This window comes from Orbicella faveolata, unplaced genomic scaffold (genome assembly GCF_042242905.1).
Source record: "Orbicella faveolata isolate gen_17 unplaced genomic scaffold, um_ofav_v1 contig_27, whole genome shotgun sequence".
Taxonomy (NCBI): Eukaryota; Metazoa; Cnidaria; class Anthozoa; order Scleractinia; family Merulinidae; genus Orbicella; species Orbicella faveolata.
Window position 1 is genome coordinate 837289 of NW_028301555.1, and position 20909 is coordinate 858197.

General features: G+C 38.4%; 1 pseudogene across 1 annotated transcript; it reads left to right on the top strand.

The window, feature by feature from the left end:
• The first annotated feature begins 5088 nt into the window (after positions 1–5088).
• Positions 5089–19593, top strand: LOC149107046 (uncharacterized; annotated as a pseudogene). Its single transcript, XR_016209527.1, has 6 exons — positions 5089–5140; positions 6414–6753; positions 7557–7694; positions 8182–8607; positions 17931–18089; positions 18979–19593. The product of XR_016209527.1 is annotated as an uncharacterized LOC149107046 (transcript).
• The last annotated feature ends 1316 nt before the right edge of the window (positions 19594–20909 follow it).

The following is a 20909-nucleotide window of genomic DNA, read 5'->3' on the forward strand; positions in this document are numbered from 1 at the left end:
AACATAAATTTCACATTTGGCTTTGATTTACCACAGTTTTGAAATAAAGGCAAACCTACAACTTTCACACAAAGTTTCTGTAGATTTGCCCACCAAACCAAAAAAAGATTGGCCTGGATTGTCAAATTTTCCATGAACAATTTAACAACTCACATGCGATTTCCATGCCAACTTGCTGGTGATAACTCAACAGGTTGCTAAGTTAACCACATGCATGGTGCAGTGCAAAACAGATTTCAATCATGCAAAATTCAAAAAATGTTTCACATTTTCACGGCCTTTTAAGTGTTAATTTTGTTTCAGAATTATTTTAAAAAAGTTTTTTTCAAATACGTTTCACTTTTTTTTTCAGTGAAACGTCTTGATAGCTTATTCGTAGCTTTTTTTTCACAGGTTTTTTGAGCATATTTTCAGTGAAATTTCTTCACAGGTTATTTCACAGGTTTATTCACAGGTTTTAGAAGTGAAATTTCTTCCTATTTTGTTCACATGTTTTTTCACAGGTCTTAAAATTCACAGATTTTTCACAGGTTCTAGATTTTGTGATTTTTCTACAAAACTTAGCCCTTGCAAAATTCACAGGTTTTTTCACAGGGTGTTTCATTTAACACGACATATGCCTTTACAAAGCTACAGATGAGCTCTCTATCGGGGTTTTGATATGTTATAATGTTCGTATTAATTTTTACTTGCATTACATGTCTGCTATACTAGCTGCGTTGGCTTTATTTCAAAGCAAGATAAAAGAATTTCACCCGCCTTTTTCTAGGAAAAGATGTAAATAGAAACACAACGAGGTGCTTGCTGTGGCAAATGAAAGGTCGTCATTGTTCCGTTGGGTGGAATTCCGGTAAATAAAATGTGTGAAAGTAAATTGAAACAGCACAAGCTAAAGCAGTGAAGGCAGCTGAAGTATCTTCACTTCTCTTGCGAAAAACGGAAATCAAATGGTAAAATAAAAGAAGACGAGCAAAAGCAATAAAGGAAGGTGAAACATTTCCAAGTTACGCAAATGTCATCCATCAATATCAAAGTAAATATTTATCTCGATTCAAAGAAAATTAAAATAAAGAGAATCGGAGAGCCAATAAGGATGATATGCGTAATGATGAGGACTAAGTACTGACTACATTAACTTAAGATCACCTTGTCAATATATTTTTAAGAGTCCTACGAAGAGGACCTCGGATTCAGTTCATTTCAATTTCTGCTCCAGATAAGGTAAGAAATGTCTCTATCTTGCCACAATTTTACTACCGGTCACTTTTAAAAGCTACGCTTTTTCAGGTTTTAATTTTCTTCTTGTTAAGGACATTATATTTATGGCGTGTTGGGAAATACAAAATGAATGTGCTACAAATTATTGGGAAATGCTTTTGGAGTTTGACCATATATAAACCGAAGTCTAGTTGATTGAAAAAAAACCCGGCAATAATCAGTAAAAGCTGACTTCTAGCTATATAGCAAGCTCTCGATTTTGCTCCATGGCTTTGTCATCCCAGATGTGTCTTTATTTTTTTCATCAAGAAGTTTTAATTATGTCAATTTCCTTTGGTTCCAAAAATCAAGCTAAGAAGTACAACATAAAAACTTGTAACCGCGATCAAAATTGCGTCGATTGAATTGTTTGAGTAAATTGTTGTTCCAGGCTGTAGTGCACAGTTGCACTCTATCTGCTTAACAAACCCAAAAGAAAAATTGACCTTAATACCTTAATATACCCAGACGTTTAATGGAAAAAGTGTCTCCTTTCGCATGTAAAGAATGTATATTTATGCCTGACAGGTATTTTCACTGAATACTTTTCGCTTTGACTTTGGCGTAACTGACAAGCAGATCAATAAATGCAATAAAAGAAAATTTCTTAAACATGTAAAATACAGCAGATCCGAGGTTTTTGGAAAAAAAACACTTTTTTTAGTCGTTCTAACTTCAGCAGGTTCAAATCTTCGTTTTTTCTGCTCTAAAGAAGTGCAAGAAAACACTGGAGATATCGCTGGAGTATACGTTTTGTGTTGGCTTTATTTTTCAAAGAATTTTCACGGTGTACTTACCGTCTTCAAGAAAAACATTTCCATATCAAAAGCAAATTAATGTTTAATACAAAGCGGAAAAACGGTTCCGAATGAACGATAAGTTCGAGAGGACAGGGGGAAGATCATTAATAGCTCTTGACACTAAATTAAACCCGCACTACGCAAAAGCTCGCTTTCAATTTTCACCTTAATAGCGATAAAAGGTATTTCAAAAGAGAAACAAAATGTTTTCTTTCCGCATTTACGTTGGATGGGACTGCCATTGTTAATAAAGGAAAGTATCAACCCTTCATTATTTATTTCTTTCTCTTTGGAAAACTCAAACTCAGAATATTACAAATAAATCGATTGACGCGGTATTACGATTTCATAAGTAAAATTTCTGCTGTTTACGGCCAAGTCTCAAACGTAGCGTGTACAGTGAATTTTCTGACGGGATTTGTGAACTCAAGATTCATAGGAAATAGACTGCATGCAAACGTTTGCAACTTGGCCCTACCAAAAGACAGAGTACATAATATTAAAATAAACTTGGTGCTCTACTCTGAAGAGAGATGATGAAGCATAACAATATTAATGTTTCCTATTAAGTTCTGCCGAAGTGCCTGATCTCTGTAACAAAACTTGCGTTGGAGGTCATGTACACTGCGTCGACGAGTGGTATGCAAAGTTCAGCACGTTTACGAGGAGACGGACTCGGGTCCGCGATGGAAAGCAATTGTTGTGTTGTCTAGTCTGTTAAAAGCTAAGCTATTTCTAAGTTTTGTCGAGCTTTGAAAGAAGAAATGAAGAAGTGTGTAATGAGAATTACCGCTATATATAGACTTAAGAAAGGTGAACAAAAACATATCCTGAATCAAAACAACAAGATCTCCCGCATTTAGCCGCTGAGCCGTTTATAACTAGTCGTTCAATACGAATCCTTTTCTTCGGCCGTTCGAACGCCTAGCATCATCCGTTTCAAAATGGCTTTTAGCAGTTCGAACGGATGGCATCATCCGTTCGAAATTTTTCGTTAGCCGTTCGAATGGCTGGCATCATCCGTTTGAAATTTCTCCTTTGCCGTTCGAACGTTTACAGCATCCGATCGAAATTTTTCCATGGCCGTTTGAACGATATTTGAAACCGTTTTAAACGGCTGGAACATCCGTTTCTCATCCGTTCGAGCAAGATCAATAAAGACAGGTGCAGTGTTTCCAGTTCTTCTTTTAAAACCGGGAGTCATTCAAATGTCATCCGATTAATAACGAAGCATATATAGATCCCTATTGAAAGCAAATTAAGAGTTAATGTCGATTAGAATCGAAAAAAATTCAAAAAATGTGGCCTCAAACCAAAAAACTAGTAGTGTCTCAAATCTCCCGATAATTATAACTTGACAAAAGAGACTTCAGGCACAACTCTCCTTACTTACGCTTTTATTTTTGTGGGATATTATGAATCTCTTTTATAAACCTCGAAGATTTGCACAAAATTACAACTTCCGCACCATGATGTACACCATTCCTGCCCAGAGATGATGACATGAGAGTTTCTAATCTGTAACTAGGTGCTTTTTGGGGTATTTTAACTCCTACAACAATTTAATGAAGCGTACCTCTCTTTTAAAAAGACTATAAACAACAATCTTGTAAGTCATTAGCTTAGAAATTGTTAAGTAGGACCTTTTTGAGCTTCGTTCGAACCAACCGATTTAAAATTGCAATTAAGTCGCTCGTGAGTGACATAAATGAGGGCTAAAGAAGGGACTTTTTTATTTATTTCTTCTCTTAAGGTTGGAGTTCCGTTTATTTCAAAACCAGCCAAAAGAATTTCACCTGTCTCCCTCGAGGAAAAGATATAAATAGAAAAAGCTGTTTATTGTTAAACACAAAGGGGGCAAAACTCTTTGAGATGAGTAAATTCTTGCATTAGCGCTAAAAATTATTGGGAATTGCTTCTGGATTTTGACCACATAATAACTCAATCAGTGGTGTCACATTGAGAATTTCATGTCCTAAACCGAAGTTTAGTTGATTGAAAAACAACGGCAATAACTAGTAAAAGCTGACTTCTAGCTATATAGCAAGCTCTCGATTTTGCTCCATGGCTATGTCATGCCAGATGTGTCTTTATTTTTTCATCAAGAATTTTTCAATTATGTCAATTTCCTTTGGTTCCAAAAGTCAAGCTAAGAAGTACAACATAAAAACTTGTAAGCGCGATCAAAATTACGTCGATTGAATTGTCATTTCCAGTAAACCGTTGTTTCAGGCTGTAGTGCACAGGTGCAGTCTACCTGCTTAACAAACCGAAAAGAAAAATGAAACGAATGAAAACAAGCCATCTTTAAATTGACCTTAATACCTTAATATACCCAGCCGTTTAATGGAAAAAGCGTCTCCTTTCAAATGTAAAGAATGTATATTTATGTCTGACAGGTATTTTCACTGAACACTTTTCGCTTTGACTTTGGCGCAACCGACAAGGAGATCAATAAGGTTGGCGTTCCGTTTATTTCAAAACCAGCCAAAAGAATTTCATCTGCCTTCCTCGAGGAAAAGATATGAATAGAAAAAGCTGTTTATTGTTAAACACAAAGGGGAGAAAACGCTTTGGGATGAGTAAATTCTAGCACTAGCGAAGGGTCGGTTATTTCGGCTCTCGACATTTTTGTCAAAGACTTCCTTGGCGACTAAACAGCAGAAATATTTCTCGTGATATCAATCCAGTTAACTCCCGCCCCAATTTCTGGGAGTAAGAGAAGATCTTGCTGCGGCTGAATTTTGGTAAATAGAATTTGTAAAAGTAAATTTTTAAATTTATTTTTTAAGAATTTATAAATGTAAAATGAAACGGAATGCAATGAAGGCAGCTGAAGTATATTCAATTCTCTAGCGAAAAACTAAAGACGTCATGCGAATGTCATCCATTTAATATCAAAGTAAATATTGATCTCGATTCAAAGAAAATTAAATGTCAGAGGAGAGCCAATAAGAATTATCTGCCTCATGAGGGCTAAGTACTGCGTACAATTCATTAAGATTACATTGTCAATATATTTTTCAGAGTCCAGCGCAGAGGACTTGAGATACCAGTTCTTTCAAATTTCTGCTCTAGGTGAGGTAAGAAATATGTATATCTTGACACAATACTACTACCGGTCCCTTTTAGCAGCTATGTATTTCTTATAGTTTTGCGACCTTTTTGTTTTTAAGGAAGTAAATTTATGACGAGCTGAGTAATATGTGCTGTTTTGGGAATCGCTTTCGAAATCGGGTGTTTGATTATGTAATAGCTCGACGATCAGATCCAACATATTGAGCTGAAGTTTTGTCTGATTGAAAAACAATGGCAATAATTGACAATTAAAAGAGGACATTTCGCAAGCTCTCGATTCTGCCCTATATCTTTAATTGTCATCGGGAAAACTGTCTTTAGTTCTTCTGACAAGACGTGTCAATTATACCAATTTTCTTTGTTTCCAGTAAGACAAGCTAAGAAATAGAATATAAAAACTTATGGGCGAGATAAAACGCGCTTATTACGCAAAATTTTGTCTGTCCCGAAAAAGGCTAACATATGTTTTCTTAAGGGTGCGTCTCTTTAAGAAAACCCAAGATTGGATTCTTAAATCTGAAAACGGATTTTGCGTTTCTTTTCTAAACAGGTTGATCCAAGATCTCTGGGATCATGGTGCGTCAAAGGAACCGAAGAATCCACTCTGAGCTGGACAAGGATTCTTCGGTTCCTTTGATGCACTATGCATGATCCGAGTGATCTTGGATTGATCTGTTTAGTAAAGAGCGCAAAATCCGTTTTCCGATTTAAGAATCCAATCTTGGATTTTCTTAAAGAAACGCATTCTTACTGGTCATATATTTTCATGGTCCTAAGTTACTGCTACAAAAAAAGTACTTGTAACATATATTAGTAACACTTGACTGTTTATTGTATTTCAATTGGCCCTACATGTACAGCTGACCAGTTATCATAAGAAATGCGATATTAGAAACAAATCTACGTTTGCACTGCCTCGAAAATTAAGTTACAAACTGACAACTAATTTTCTGTCGATTTTTAGAATCTCCCACCGGTTTACAAACTTTATGTGAGAGTCTTTTCGATACTTCGGATAAGTGCCTCTGTGCTACTCAAGAGGATCAAGCTAAGAAATAAAGATTGTCAAAAGGATATGACAACCTTTGCTACTTCTTCCCGTCTAAATTAAGGAGGTTATTAATTTCTGCCGTGCACAAACGAGGACAGCAATGGTTGGGAACCTCGATCTTTTTAGTGATTAAATTAAACAGACGCTTACAACAAAACTGAATCACAGTATTAGCGTTATTTAGTAGCAATTAAAGGTCATTTTGAACGCTTTTATTTTGCTTGTAGCAAAGTCACCGACGCATTCAATTCAATATGAATCCCAAGTTCTGGCTCTCAGTTGCGTTCCTGATGTCCCGAATCGGTGTATTTCAAGCTGCTCTCCAATGCCAAGCAACGGAATACTCCATTGGAGGAATGTTCCTCAAGGGCCACACGTTTAAAACAAGCAAGGTTGGATGGCCTGCAGGGTGCTATTTGATGTGCGAAGAAGAAGTTACGTGTCAAAGCTACAATTTCGTTATTGGTCATAAAGTTTGCGAACTGAACAATCGAACTAAAGAAGCGAGACCTGAAGATTTTAGGCCGGATCAGACAAGGTTCTACATGAAAAGGGCAAAAAACAGAGGTACACTTCCATTCTCCTTACTTGCATGTTTGTCTCATTTTTCCAATGCAGCCATTTTCAATGCTAGCGTCCGTGGCGAGCGTAATTTTGAGTGCGGTTGCGGATTCTCCTATCGGAGCGGCGAAACCACCAGGAGAAGAGGTGGGATGTCTCCGTACGTGGCTTCGGCGCAATGGACGTGCCAAAACTATATGCTAACATCCCACAGGCCAGAGGAAGGAATCACGACTGTATGTAAAACATACGAAACATTCCACCCAAACAAACCTCCCATACCTGACCTCTACCTCAGAGAGATGCTAAAGCTTCTCTTAAAAGAAAACTCTTTTCATTTTAGCGGAAACACATGATACCGCAATGACTACAGAAATGGCGGTCTCCTTGGCCAACATTTTCACGGCCGCGGTAGAAACAGAAATCATTAACCGCAGCCATATAAATCCGATCAATGAAAACATATTTCGATGATGTCCCTTGTCTAAGGAACATAAACAATAAGGAAATAAACACGTTTACTATAGAGCTGACGAATAACTATCATGCACATCAGTGACCGTAAAATTCACGCCTGAAATTTCAGATAAAGAAATAATTTTGTTGGATACATGCTTACAGTATACAGGGGAAAAAGATTTAAGAAAGAGCCTATTCTCATCCAATAAAAAGAATAATTTTCCAGCATCGTCTAACGAACATAAGAGGGTTACGAATAAGGTTTATCTGTTATTAGTTCCTCTTGTTTCTAAAATAACTTGAAGCAAAATTACTTACGGGATCTTTTATTTTTTTATTTTATCTCACAGTCCCTCTTGGTTCCATCCAAGAGTTTCCTGCTGAATCGTGCAGTGAGATCAAGGCCAGTGAAGGAAATGAGATGGTTAACGGGAATTACTGGATATACTCTGATGGAAATGCTCAGACAATCCTGGCTCGCTGTGAAGGTACGACCATTTAGTTTATTGATAAAGAAGAAGTTCAACCTCCTAGCACCTGAAAAAAACATTATAAAAATTTGCAAGACACTGGAGTGGCTTAGTCGATTAATCGATCAACCAATAAATTTTGAGGGCAAACAGTCTTTTTGCTTTCGACGGCACAGGTATAAATTAAAGTGTCCAAAAAATTCCAGAGGTGAGTGCTGATTCGCAGAAATATTGAATTTTTGTCCGCCTGTGGGAGCGATCGGTAACGATCTTAACCTTTGTGTTTAAAGAAACTGGTTTTACCTCTGAAAATTTCCCTAAATATACCTAGGAGTTGATGCTAATGAAAAAAAAAAAATTAAAATTGTTTCATGTTACCAGATGACTTTAAAAAAGATTTATAACATTGATCTGATTGGCCCTTGAGCCTTAATATTAAGAGTGTGCCACAGGATCGCAACGTAAGACATGGATGCAAATATTTTTCTCTGAAAATTTATTTTAGAGAACTGGCAGAAATTAAACACAGAACCCGTTTGTTTTGGGGCGCGAGAAGGCTCGTATGGTGCCTTTAACATCACAAAGAGTGGATTTCTCAAGACAATGAAGCTCGTCCGCAAGTCGGGCTCGATCAAATGCAACCCAATAGACAAGGCATCCTACTGGGGCTGCAGATATGAACCCCTATATGGCAAAAACGGTTTACTGACTATCATTACCAATGCAAAGAGAGAAGCCATCCTGCCACCTGCTGGAGACCTGAAAGCCGGGTGTAACGACGAAAAACACTTTTACAGTCTTAATGGAACTAACCACACATCTCCAGAGCTCGTTTTCCCGGACCTTCCTAACAAGCTGCCTGTGTCACGCAATCAGGAGTTGCAGATATGGTACGGACAGGATTGGATCGATTGTAGTGAAGATGGCAACAGTAACGCAACATGTGTTGATGTGTATGCGTGGTATGCTTTAACATGAGCCTCTGACTTATCCGAAGCAGTAAGTGTTTATAGACACTGAAAAATTAACGTAAACGCCGCTCATATTTATCTTCTCTTGTATTGAATCTTGTAACTTAGCGCACAAATGCAGGAAGACATTCACGGAATAAAATGCTAAGAATAGTGGAAATATGAAAGTAGCGTCGAGCAATTACCAAGACGACGAAGCATTGTATGTACTATACTATTTTTACCTGGCTGTAAGGGCTAATGTAGTAATTACACATCTAGGCTCTCACGGAAGTTTTTGAAGCTCCACTTCTTCTCCAACAGCAGTCTCATTCCAAACTACAGTACATGTATCAAACATGAAGTATAAATATCAATAGTTATCGGAATGTATATTAATTAGTTTATATATGTGCATTCTTTGTATTAAAATTTACTATTCTTGCTGTTAAAAATATTAAAAAAAGATGTTGAATGTTTATAGTGGTCGACGCGCTTAACTACAACTAGCCACAGTTCTCAGGCATGCCACTTAAGGAGAAGCACATTTTTTCCAAAACTTTCTTTTTTTATCCATAATTCTGTCCAACTGACCTATCTAAGTCTCTAACGAGCAACATTTGGGCCGGTAAATGATCTTATGCATTTTAGCTTAACCATAACAGGCTTAAAAATCCCAACAGGCGGAAGGCACTCCCGTTGGCTATTTACAAGCATAACAGAGGAGTTGAACTAGGGTCTGTGGGGAAGCAACTCCAGCTTTAATAGTGGTCAGAGTGAAGTCCAGCGTCCTACCAACTCGGCCACGCTGCCTCCAGAGCTTTTAACCTTTGTCAGGTCACGCTATGTGACGTGTTACAATCATTTCCGGTAAGATGCCTTGCCTCCAGGTTGAAGTTCATTTTCGTGGACAGGTCTGCTTTCCTGTAATGCATGTACCATAGTTAAAGTTTTTGCATGAGCACTGACTTCGTTCAGGCTCTAATACTGGTCTCCTTCACCATTTGCAAATCTTGACTGGCAGTTCTAAAGGGTTTAACATAACCCGCCTCCTAGCTCAAGAGCTGGCGAGTGTTAGACAAGGATTTAAATATTCTGATTAAATATCGCTAGTTTAGCGATTGAGCCGTTGTCTGTGTACTGTTCAATAGAGGTACCGGTAACCGGTAAGTGTTGTAGGTTCGTTAGTGAAACTAGTTACAAGTTGTGATTGCAATTTAGCTCTGTATCGACATGGCAAAAGCATATTCTATATTGCAATACCAACCTTTTTAGCCCATTCTTGGAAAAAACAAGAAGGCGTGAGTTCACCGCGCTGTAACATCACTTTTCATTCAGTGTTTTCTTTATTTGTAAGTTTCACTACGTGTTTAGCTGATGCAATTGTCAAGCAGCCATTAGAAAACAACCGATCGGTATTGTTAACACTAAATTGCAATAGCAGTGGTGGGGGGGAGGGTACTCCAGTAAATTTAGAATAGGTGTGGGCCGCAAAATGTTCTACTAAACCCCATCCCAAAGCCCTGGGAACGGGGTTGACTTGTCCAAACCCAAAACATGGCGCCCTTTTCAAGGAAAAAACAAAAACTAAGAATGGCATGAACAGGTCAACTTGATTTTGTTTTGGTAACATTGGAAGTTAAGCATCAAGCATATAATTTGTTTTTCGTTTCGCTGGGAATTTACGCACAGGAATTTTAGTTAATACAATTTAGGTGCCCTATCCAGGGATTAGGCTGAGGGTGGGAGATGATTGACACCTTAGCCTTCACATCGGACGGCTCTCAGCGAAAACCCTTTGCCGAAGATGGCAGCCCCTATTGCATGTGAGTGTAACTAAACCGACCGCGGATGAACGGATGAAGAACAGAAACGTGAAGGAAGACTATCTATCCTGATGTATTTGAAATTTCGAGGCGATTGGAGCGTTTGGAGACCTTTCCCTTCAGTGGACTCCTTAGGCTGGGATCACTCAGTACCCAAACTTTGGAAAGGATATCCAGAGGACAAAATAGTGAAGCTAACTGAAACCATCTAAATGTCAATAAATCCGCCTATAACCGGTAGATGAGAGAGCCTCTTGTAATAAATATTATTTATTTATCTATTTATTTATTTATTATTTATAAACCTCCCACGCCAAACAAGGAAACACACCTCAAGTACGGTACGTATATTTTATTTATACTGCTTCGCGTCTTTAAGACTTAAGAATAGAACCGTTTTTCCGGGCCATACAAATTATTATATTTCAACTGTTTTGAGACTTCAGTATTACTGCATTGTACGACCGCTCAGTTTGCGAGCTTGGGCTACCTGTGTTTTGGACCGCATGTGAGGCCAAAATCATGATGCGGTGACATCTCGAAGGAAAACGAACGCCTACCTTGGTAAATGCCATGGCTTGTAATCCTTTCGAATAACTTTTATGCTGAATGTGACGTGGATCTTTTGGTTTTGCCCGGTTTTCTCTGACACGGATACTTGAATCACTTTGTTGTGCCAGCAACGCGCAACTTTGGGTCTTTTCTGCCTCAGCAATAAACTAATTTTTTTATACTTGACTAGAATGACCAAGGTCTTGGGAAGTGATATCAGCCTCAGCTTTCAGTTTCGGCTGATGAAATAATTGTTTATTATTGGTGGATAGCAGACCACGCAAAATTTGAGATCCTTTTCAGATTTGCGTTAGTTGATTGATTGGCAAAAAACGAAACGTGAGAAGAATGCTAATAAAAATGATGCAGGAAAAGCAATACATTTCGTGTCTCGTTCGTCAGAAATAAGGATTCAAAACAGTGAAAATCTTGGATAACACCTCGGCGAAAACCTTTTCATTTCTGCTTCCGAAATTGGTGATAAATGTTATATTAAATTTGAAATTCGTATGTCGACCATAAGTTGTGGTACGGTCCTATTTCTTAAAATAAGTTTCCCCGCGTTTTTTCAATAAAAATTTGTCACTACCAAAAACTGATTAGAGATGAGTAAACTTTGGTGAGGAAGAAGACAAGGGAAGAGGAAGAACGGTTATCTTTATCTATGTCAGAGATTTCTTGGGCGAATAATGATATGAAATATTTCTCGCGATATCAATCGAGTTGACTAACACCCTAATTTAATGGATTAACTGATCCGGCTAAAGCAACATTTAACTTTTGTCTTAAGATGTCGGAATAGTTTAATGCATCTTCACCTGTAATAATAGAAATTTATTGAGTTAGGGTTTCTTAATATCAAGAATGATCTAGAATAAGTTGAGTTGAAAAATATCAGCAAAAGAAAACTCGAGCTTTTCGTTAGGCCAAAGAAACTTGTTAATATCCGCGGCAGGTGGACGCATTAAAGGGTCCAGAGCATAGAGCGAAGATATGTAATTTGTTACCTTATTTCCAACACGGAAATCTAAAAAAGTGGATACCCGAGCTCTTCTGCTTTTCAGTCTGAAAGAAATATCAACATAGAGTTCTAAGAAGGTATACTAGAACCTGCCGGAGGCGAGGAACCATTCTATTAGCTTTCCTTTGTTGCCCAATATTCTTTTAGTTCAAATTAATATTTACTTTGATGTTAAATGGATGACATTTACGTGAGTTCCCCTTTGCCAATATAGTTAGAAATACTTAATCTACCTTCACTGTTCTTCCTGTTTCATCTTTTCTTTATATTTTTCATTCACCGCCGGGCATCAATCAATTACGAACTTGTTCGATTATTGATCGAACATGACAGCATCGCTTCAATAGTTTTATGGCCTTGAGTATCTGTCAACAACAAAGCTGCCTTCGCTTCTAGAGCTTGTAAGATATAACACACTTGGCTGGAAAAATGAAATATTTACCACACATGTTTAACTGCAACAAATTTTGTTGAGAATTTTAAAGTGATGTATTAACGAACACGTCATCACCACCCTTAACGAGCTTGCAAATTATGTTTGTAAAACAATAATGTTATAATTTTAAGAAATGGACAACAACTTTAAGTTTACAGCAAGACATGTTTCGAACGTTCAACGATAATCTTCAGTTGTGACTTCGTTTACAAGTTCGGTTGAATTAACACAAGCAATGGCGTATAAGTAAAACGTAATACAATTCAAAATTTCGAAAAAATTAGCGTACAATTTTAAGAAGCGCGAGACATGGAATAACACTTGCGCGAGTACTACACTTAATACAAGGAAGAAAATTGTAAAAAATAGAAATAATTACAATGATTATAACACAAAATGTTATCCAAAAAAATATATATAAAATAAAGCGCTACTAAATAAATGTATATACATAAAGAATAATATCAGAACGAGAGAGTTAAGTCAGTATGTTTCAGCTGCTTATTTAAAGTGGGATTCTCCCATTTGATCTGCATTGCTTCCTTCAACATGAGTTGTAGTTTGCTGGATGCACAATTCACGATGGAAAAGCAGTTCTTATAAGCTAAACACCGACATGCCTGGGATTGCTGCAAATGCTGATATACGTGTGAGTTCCTGTCCCTGCTCAGATGCTCACGAACGCACGTCGAGAGATGTCAGCTACTCTCGCCGATGTAACAGGCGTTACATCCTGCACACGAAAACTTGTTGACAACGCACGAACGGAGATCGAGAGGAACAGGATCCTTAACACTAAACATACTACCAACTTTAAAATAAGAAAAAGCTAACTTAATTTCGATGTTATTAGGACAATAGCGCTGAACGAGTTTGAGTAGCCTTTTCTATGTTTCTCTGGTGAAGGAGGCTACATAGGGTAACTTAAAATAATAAGTTGAAACGGCTTGCTGAACCTGAGAGCTAGCTGATGGGCGGATTGTAGCTCTACTGACGCGTCTATTGATGACCTTTTCTACAATGTGAACAGGGAAAAGGTTCTTCCGTAGAATAAGGGTAATAATAATATGAAAGCCTAGCCAAGAATTGTTCATTTTGTAAACCCTGTCCACCAGTGTTCTAACAAGACCCATTTTGTAGGAAAATGAAGTGAAACTAAAATACTTAGTTAGTAGCCCCGTGAAAGTTTTCTTACGGAAAACAGATGTCTGGAGATTAAGAGGGTTGTTATTGAATTGACCAAGACATCCAATAAAGCTAACTTATCATCTACTGACTTCCATCTCCATATATAGTAAACCGTATGTTAGAGTGTTGGGAACTGATGTAATTGTAAAAGGAAAAAGCATCTTGTTCCCTCTCAAATACACAGAAAGTGCCATCGACATATCGCCGATAGAACAAAATCTTAGAGCCCTTGTAGTTTTCTATCCAATCCTTCTCATTATGCCCCATGAAAAGGTTAACTAAGACGGGGGCAAGGGGCGAGCCCATAGACACACTATCTACCTGATCATAATAAGAACCTTTAAACAAAAAGTGAGTTTGGGCTGTGGCAAAACGTAAAAGGGTTTTAAGCTCGGTGGCACTTAACTTAATGTCCATATTATCCTCCTTTATGCAGCGAACCGCTAGACCAATGCACTTATTCAAGGGCATGTTGGTAAATTAACTTTCAACGTCGAATTAAACCATAAAATTACCCGATAAAGGTATATCTTGGATTTCATTAACAAAAGTAAAGCTATCCTGAGTGCAATAATTAGTAGGGATGTAGGGTTGTAATAGAGAGAATAGATACTTAGCTAGTTCATAGTTATAGGTCCCAAGTCGACGAGATTATAATCGAAGATTTCAAGCCGGATCAGACAAGGTTCTACATGAAAAGGGCAAAAACAGAGGTACACTTCGATTCTCATTTCTTTTTTTTGCCCTTTTACAACTCAGTCGCTTTAAATCCTATTGGTTAGCATGTGTAGCTGGCTTGTTTCACCAAGCGGACTCTCCAATGGGAGCGGGGAAGCTGCGAGGAATGATGGGAAGCGGTCAAGCTGAAATGTTTTCTTCGTGGCCTAGGCGCTCTTGTTAGCGAAACAAAGCACTCGTGTACAAAATTCTACGAACTAAGCAAACATTCGACCTAAATCAATTCAAACAAATTGTTATACTCGTAGTAATCAAAAATTATGAGTGCGTTCGACGCCGTTTCTTTAATATATATACCTTATGATTTCAGTAGCTGACTTTCAACCTCTGTCTATTGCTAAAATCATTATTTTTCATCAGCAACCGAGCCTTTGTAGGCAGATATGTTATAGTGTCAAAATCCATTCCAATGAAGTCAGTGAAGAAGTCCGCTGTGTAAAATACGATTTGTTGATTCGAGCGTGAGCTCCTGTTTCCATAGACTCAGAAAAATATCTACAAAAGCCTTCTAATTTCGTGCTAAATATTTTTACATTAACTGGTAATGTTTCAGCGTAAAAGCTAATTTGGAAATGTTTACTTTTTACGTACGTTTTTCTAAGCTGGAAGCACAATTATAACCAAACATTTGCAATCGCGAGCCCATTTGTCGTAAACATTCGAAGGAGCGATTTTCACTTAAGAACGAAGCATATAGAAACAACTGAAAAAACGAAAAAACATTCAAGTTAAATGAGACGCAAATGAATGGCCCGGTATCCTGCCAAGTACTTTTCCACCGATTCCAAACAATATTCGAATGGATCTGTCGCGATTGGAACTAATCAACAAATGCAATCAAACTTCAGCCAATGAAATATAGCTGTTCTCACGATAAACATCCCAAAGCCAAGGCGATTCAAAGTCGTGTTCCTGAACATATAAAATAAACTATGATCACGAGATAGTCTTAAGATATCCAATTGACGATGCTCAGACTTGCTCAGATTCCAACGAAAACCACGAGGTGCGTGGTAGTCTTTTGCGCATATGACGTTTGACGTCATTCAAAATGGCGCAGAAAATGCAGACCTTCAACGAAAAAAATGTTCAAATAGGTCACCCTCGAAACCACAAGACACCCAGGATTATGAACTGCGTTCTGCGAACGCAATAAAAAACGTGCACACACTTTTCCACCAACGTCCAATGTACATAAGATGGTTAAAATGCTTTGCCAGCAATTGCATCCGTACGAGTTTAACAGTTCCTTATTAGAGCGATAAAAAGGACCACAAACCGCAGTCAAAAGTTCTCACTTAGTAAGCAGTAGAATGGCTAGGAACTTCATCGGAGTTAGACAAAGATAGCCTGCAGTGCAGGCGTCTTATTGGGGCGAGTTAGCGTTACAACCTTGCGACCGCCTTTTTACACCGCCATGTTAGACGGTGGGGGATGGGGGAGGGGAAAAATGAGAAGACGCCTGCCCGAAAAGCCCGTTAAAATGCGAAACACCTCCTGATTAGTTGCGCTTCACTGCATTTCCGAAAATGAGCGGGTAACCAATCAAAATGAGGTTTTCTCGACACCGGAAGTCTCACAAGGGTACACACCACGAGAAGTTTGTGCTAAGCCGCAGGATGTCTTGCATTCTCACAGACGTACGTGTTGCGCTAACGACTTCAGACGTACAGAGTATTTTAGAAATACCGGCAACTGATGAGATCCACATGGAGGATCGAAACCATGGTCTTGCCTGAACTAAGCCGAACAATGGCATATAAAACACGCAAAACAGTTAACGGGACTTGCGCGTAAACAGCTACAATTGAATCATGTGGTGCCAGAACAACCAAAGGAGGAATAAACCTATACATCGAGCAAGAGAAACATAAGCTCGATCAGATAGCTGCAAGAAACATAAGAATGTCTCTAGACAAACGTATAGCTTTCTCAAAGTAAAGCTACAGCGTCTCCGAAGTAAATCGTACGAGAACAAATATGATATCCGTGATAAGGATCTACCTACTGTGCTTGTAAACAGTTCTAGTCACAGCCGGGCCCGGTGTCACAATATAGAATGCAAGTAAGCAACATGTTCACGGTAAATTTCATATTTTGTCCTTCAAAAGCAAATTCATGGAGACTTAAAAGCATATCTTGCAATAGAAATGAGCCTAAACAATGCATAAACACATGGCAAATTACAGAGGTGTCAAACTCAACGAGTCGACATGCAGATAACAGCGCAAACCATGCAGACCTTTGACTTATAAAACTTTGCCATAGCACGATCTAACGGCTCAACTCCGCTTAAAATTCCTCCTTATTACGCAACATGAAAGAAAGGTCGAGTGACCGAACAGAGAACGGCAAATGTGCAAATGTCACGAACCGTAGAAGTCGTGTAGGCTAGTCAACCCCATTTTACGTAAATATTAAGCTTTTCCCAAAGCCAGTGGGTAGCACTGCCAACAGATCTTTTCCGGATACCAGTGTTGAAATTGCGTCTTTTTGCTCCGTTCGTAATTCGCGAGACATTCCAAGTTCACATAAACGCTTGAGAGATTCCTCGAGAGCGGAATCGAAACTAACAACATCACTTTCGACAGAGTTTGCCATGTTTCTTACCCGCACGAACGAAACGAAACTGACTGATAGACAATTGACAGGCAGGGTCAAGCCGCACCAATTAGAAACTCCGTTCGTGGGCGAACGGAGTTTCCTAAAAGAACAATGACCTCGGGCAGGCGAGATTTTCTTCGCTCCACCCCTCCCCTATCCTTCCTCTTGCCTATCATTCACCCCCTTGGTAAAACTTTCTTTCTCTCCCCAGTCTTCCACTGCATGAAAAATTCAAGATGGCGGCTAAACTTTTTACGATGTGAGCGCTCGCTCGAAAAAATCTCGCCTGCCCTGCAGGCTAAGACAAAGAAGATAAAGTTCATTTCTTGTTAAGTTGTCAGCCGCTGCGTTGACATGACGGAGCGAGGTTAAAACAATCGTTTCGGTAACACTGATTACTTGAGGTAAAATTTCTCGTATCCAACTAACGGTTACCAATAGGTCATATGTGATCAAGGAAAGAAGCCTCGTCGCACCCATTTCTTCGTCAGAAGTAGCACATATTACACGAGACAATACTCCATTTTCGCAATAAATCAAAATCAATAATCTAACATGATTCCGAAGCTCTCTGCCCAATATTGAGATAATTCTAATATTCGTGTTTTTTTTTTCAATTTTCAGGTGGCTCTGAACCCTATGTACAGAATATTTTGTAAACTTTGCCAAAAGTTGCGTTTTATGCAGATGCTTATTAAAATTTGACAATATAAAAAGATTTCACCGTGCCGTTTTTGAATTATAAGTTGCTATGGTAATCTATTGTGTCACGAAAATGACAACAACGTGTTCACCAAAGATTGAGCAGTTTTTTGATACCATGATTGTAGCATCAAGTGATAAAGAGTGGTCATAACGACCCATCAAAAAGTGCTGGAAACTGTTTTGAGTCACCTTAAGCTCTTCTTGTAAACATTTGAAATAAAATTACTCTGACAGATCTTTTGTTTTATCACACAGTTCCTCTTGGCTCCATTCAAGAGCTTCCTGCTGAATCGTGCAGTGAGATCAAGGCTAGTGAAGGAAATGAGATGGTTAACGGGGATTACTGGATATACTCTGATGGGAATGCTCAGACAATCCTGGCTCGCTGTGAAGGTACAGAAGTTAGCTTTAATTCTCAGGTACCCATTTATACACCTGAGTGGAGAGAGACACTCTGAAAGTAAAGTGTCTCGCCCAAGAACACAGCACAATGTCCCCGGCCAGGGCTTGAACATGGACCGCTCGATCCGGAGACCAGCGCACTAACCATGAGGCCACAGCGCCTCCACAGTTCGGTCCAGTGACGAAACCAAATTCGAACCGAGCAACAAAACGTCAACCCGCCAGCTCGGTCCAGTTGAGACATCAGCATTCTAGCGACTAGAATGTTTTCAAACAAAGTGTGCATGACCTAACTCTAAAACTAGTGGCAAGAATGTAAGAAAATATTTAAAAACCCATCAATTCAAAGTGTCTGCGCTGAGTTCAAATTATGTTTAATTGTTGTATTGTCTCTGTACTTTTCAAGTCAATAAAATTCAAATATGCATTTTTTGTTTGTTCCAACCGGGTATTCACAATGCTCAACCATGATTGGTGAGATTACGAGCAGACTCAGGCCCTTATTGCTCAAACTCGGGCTGTGATTGATTGAACTCTCTCCTTGTTTTGAAATACGAAGTGCGTAGTCGATCAACCAAACAATCTAGGGGAAAGCAGTCTCTTTCTCCAGTGGCATAAGTGGGCTAAATGAGCTAGAAGGGTTTGAAATAGGATCCAAATGTACGACGCGAAACAAACTCCTGATGACCATAAACGTGTCTGTTGGAAAAACTGTAATTGTACGATCCAGCACTACTTACTCTTTACTGAGATCTTGTTTTGTCTAGTTGGAGCGCTTCTTATTGCCTTGATGTATAATTTGGTCGATTCTAATCACTTTCCATGTTAAATACTTTTTTTACCGTTAGTATTGTATATTTTTTAATAATTTTTTTTTTAGGAAACTGGCAGAAAATAAACAGAGAATCCGTTTGCTTTGGGGCGCGAGATAACCAGTTCGGCGCCTTTAACATCACAAAGAGTGGACTTCTCAAGACAATGAAGTTCGTCCACAAGTCGGGCTCGATCTTATGTAACCGAAATTCCCCGCCATCCTACTGGGGCTGTAGTACAAGCCCCTACTACAGCAAAAACAGCTTAATGACTATCATTACCAATGCAAAGAAAGAAGCCATCCTGCCACCAGCTGGAGACTTAAAAGCCGGCGTTGAAAACAAAAACCACTTTTACAGTCTTAACGGAACTACCCACACATCTCCAGAGCTCATTTTCGCGATCTTCCCGTTCAGGTGTCTGTGTCAGGCGATCATGAGCTGCAGATATGGTTCGAACAGGATTGGACCGATTGGAGTGAAGAGAATAATAGTGGAACAACATGTGTTGATGTGTATGCGTGGTATGCTTAATATCACATGAGCCTCTGACTTATCTGAAACTGTCAAAGCCAAAAAGTTGACTGAAGTTTAATTTAAACAGACAATAAAAACGTGAACGTAAACTCAACTCTTATTAATCTTGACTAGAATTAAAATCTTGTTACTTCAGTGCGAAAAAAGTGTCATAAGTCACTAAAGAATCTTACATAAGAATCTTCGTTTAAAAGAGCATATAAAAACAATTCAGACTTTGATTAAGCTACAAAAATATAAGTTCTGAATATTGAAAGAGCATAGATAAAACACGCATTGTATGTGCTGTCGTTTTTATAAAATTTCTGCCAGCGCTAAGGGTGAATACACACATTATTAACTACAGTAGTACAAGGGTGCTAAGAAAAGTTTGTAAGTTACACCAGGAGCATATCACCTCGGGAGGTAATATGCTTCTGGTTACACATAGTTACAAAAAGTACTTATTCAAGTCAAACATAAAGCATAAGTAACTGTAGACACTGGAATGAATTTTAACCGGTTCATATTTGTCAGAAAAATATATATACTTGTTTCGCTTTTAAGTTTTATCCTGTGTATATCGTGACCTACGTCTTAAGACTTTTCTCCTTTTTCTCCTTTTATCTTTTTGCTGCAGTAGTGGACCTTCTACTGGGTTTGCAACCAGTGAAACAATTCCCGAGAAAGCATCATCGAGACGGGCAATTCTCAATAGCCAAATGCAGTTGAGGGAAAATTTGCTCAAAGCTTTTCAATCAAATTTCTAAACATTTTCGTGCATATTTAATTGTCTTATAATAATTGACGCAATCACTCTGATCTGGGTATCATTGGAAACTGGATCTCTTCCTCCTTCAGAACTTGAGTATGAGTGACGCCAATTTGGACGAAGGTGATGACGTCAGAAGTGGAACAAAGGCCAACGCTCATCACAGCAGGTAACTGCCGACACAGGTGTCAATGGGTCAAGGGAGATAGGGTATCTGTGAAGCCTGTGAAGTAGGTCGTAAAGTGTCTAAAAGAAAAACAAACCTGAATTGGCCTTTTTCCTGTAAAATTAAGGTTCGGGTACTTCTCACATAATTCAGTCGTTGGCAAACTCAATTGAACGCAAAAGGCATTTCGACACCTTTTAATTAACACTATTCAATCATATCTTATTTACAATCCTTAAATGTGTTCTTCTTCAGTTCTGATTAACAATCTTTTCTCCGCTTGCTCTTGATATCTTTCCTTAGATTTATTGCATGTCAACTTATTTAATTAAATTGCCTTCTTCTAAATCGGGAAAGCTTCGCTTTACGTGCATTTTTTAAACATGCCTCTGCTGAATAAGTATTTAAAACATAATCATTGGATTTGATTTACGGTGATAATAAATGACCTTAATCTTAGTACAACTATATTGATCACTTGAATCATCATTAATTAAAGCTGAAATTAAGGAACAGAAAACATGCACGGTGTTTCTATCGAGTTC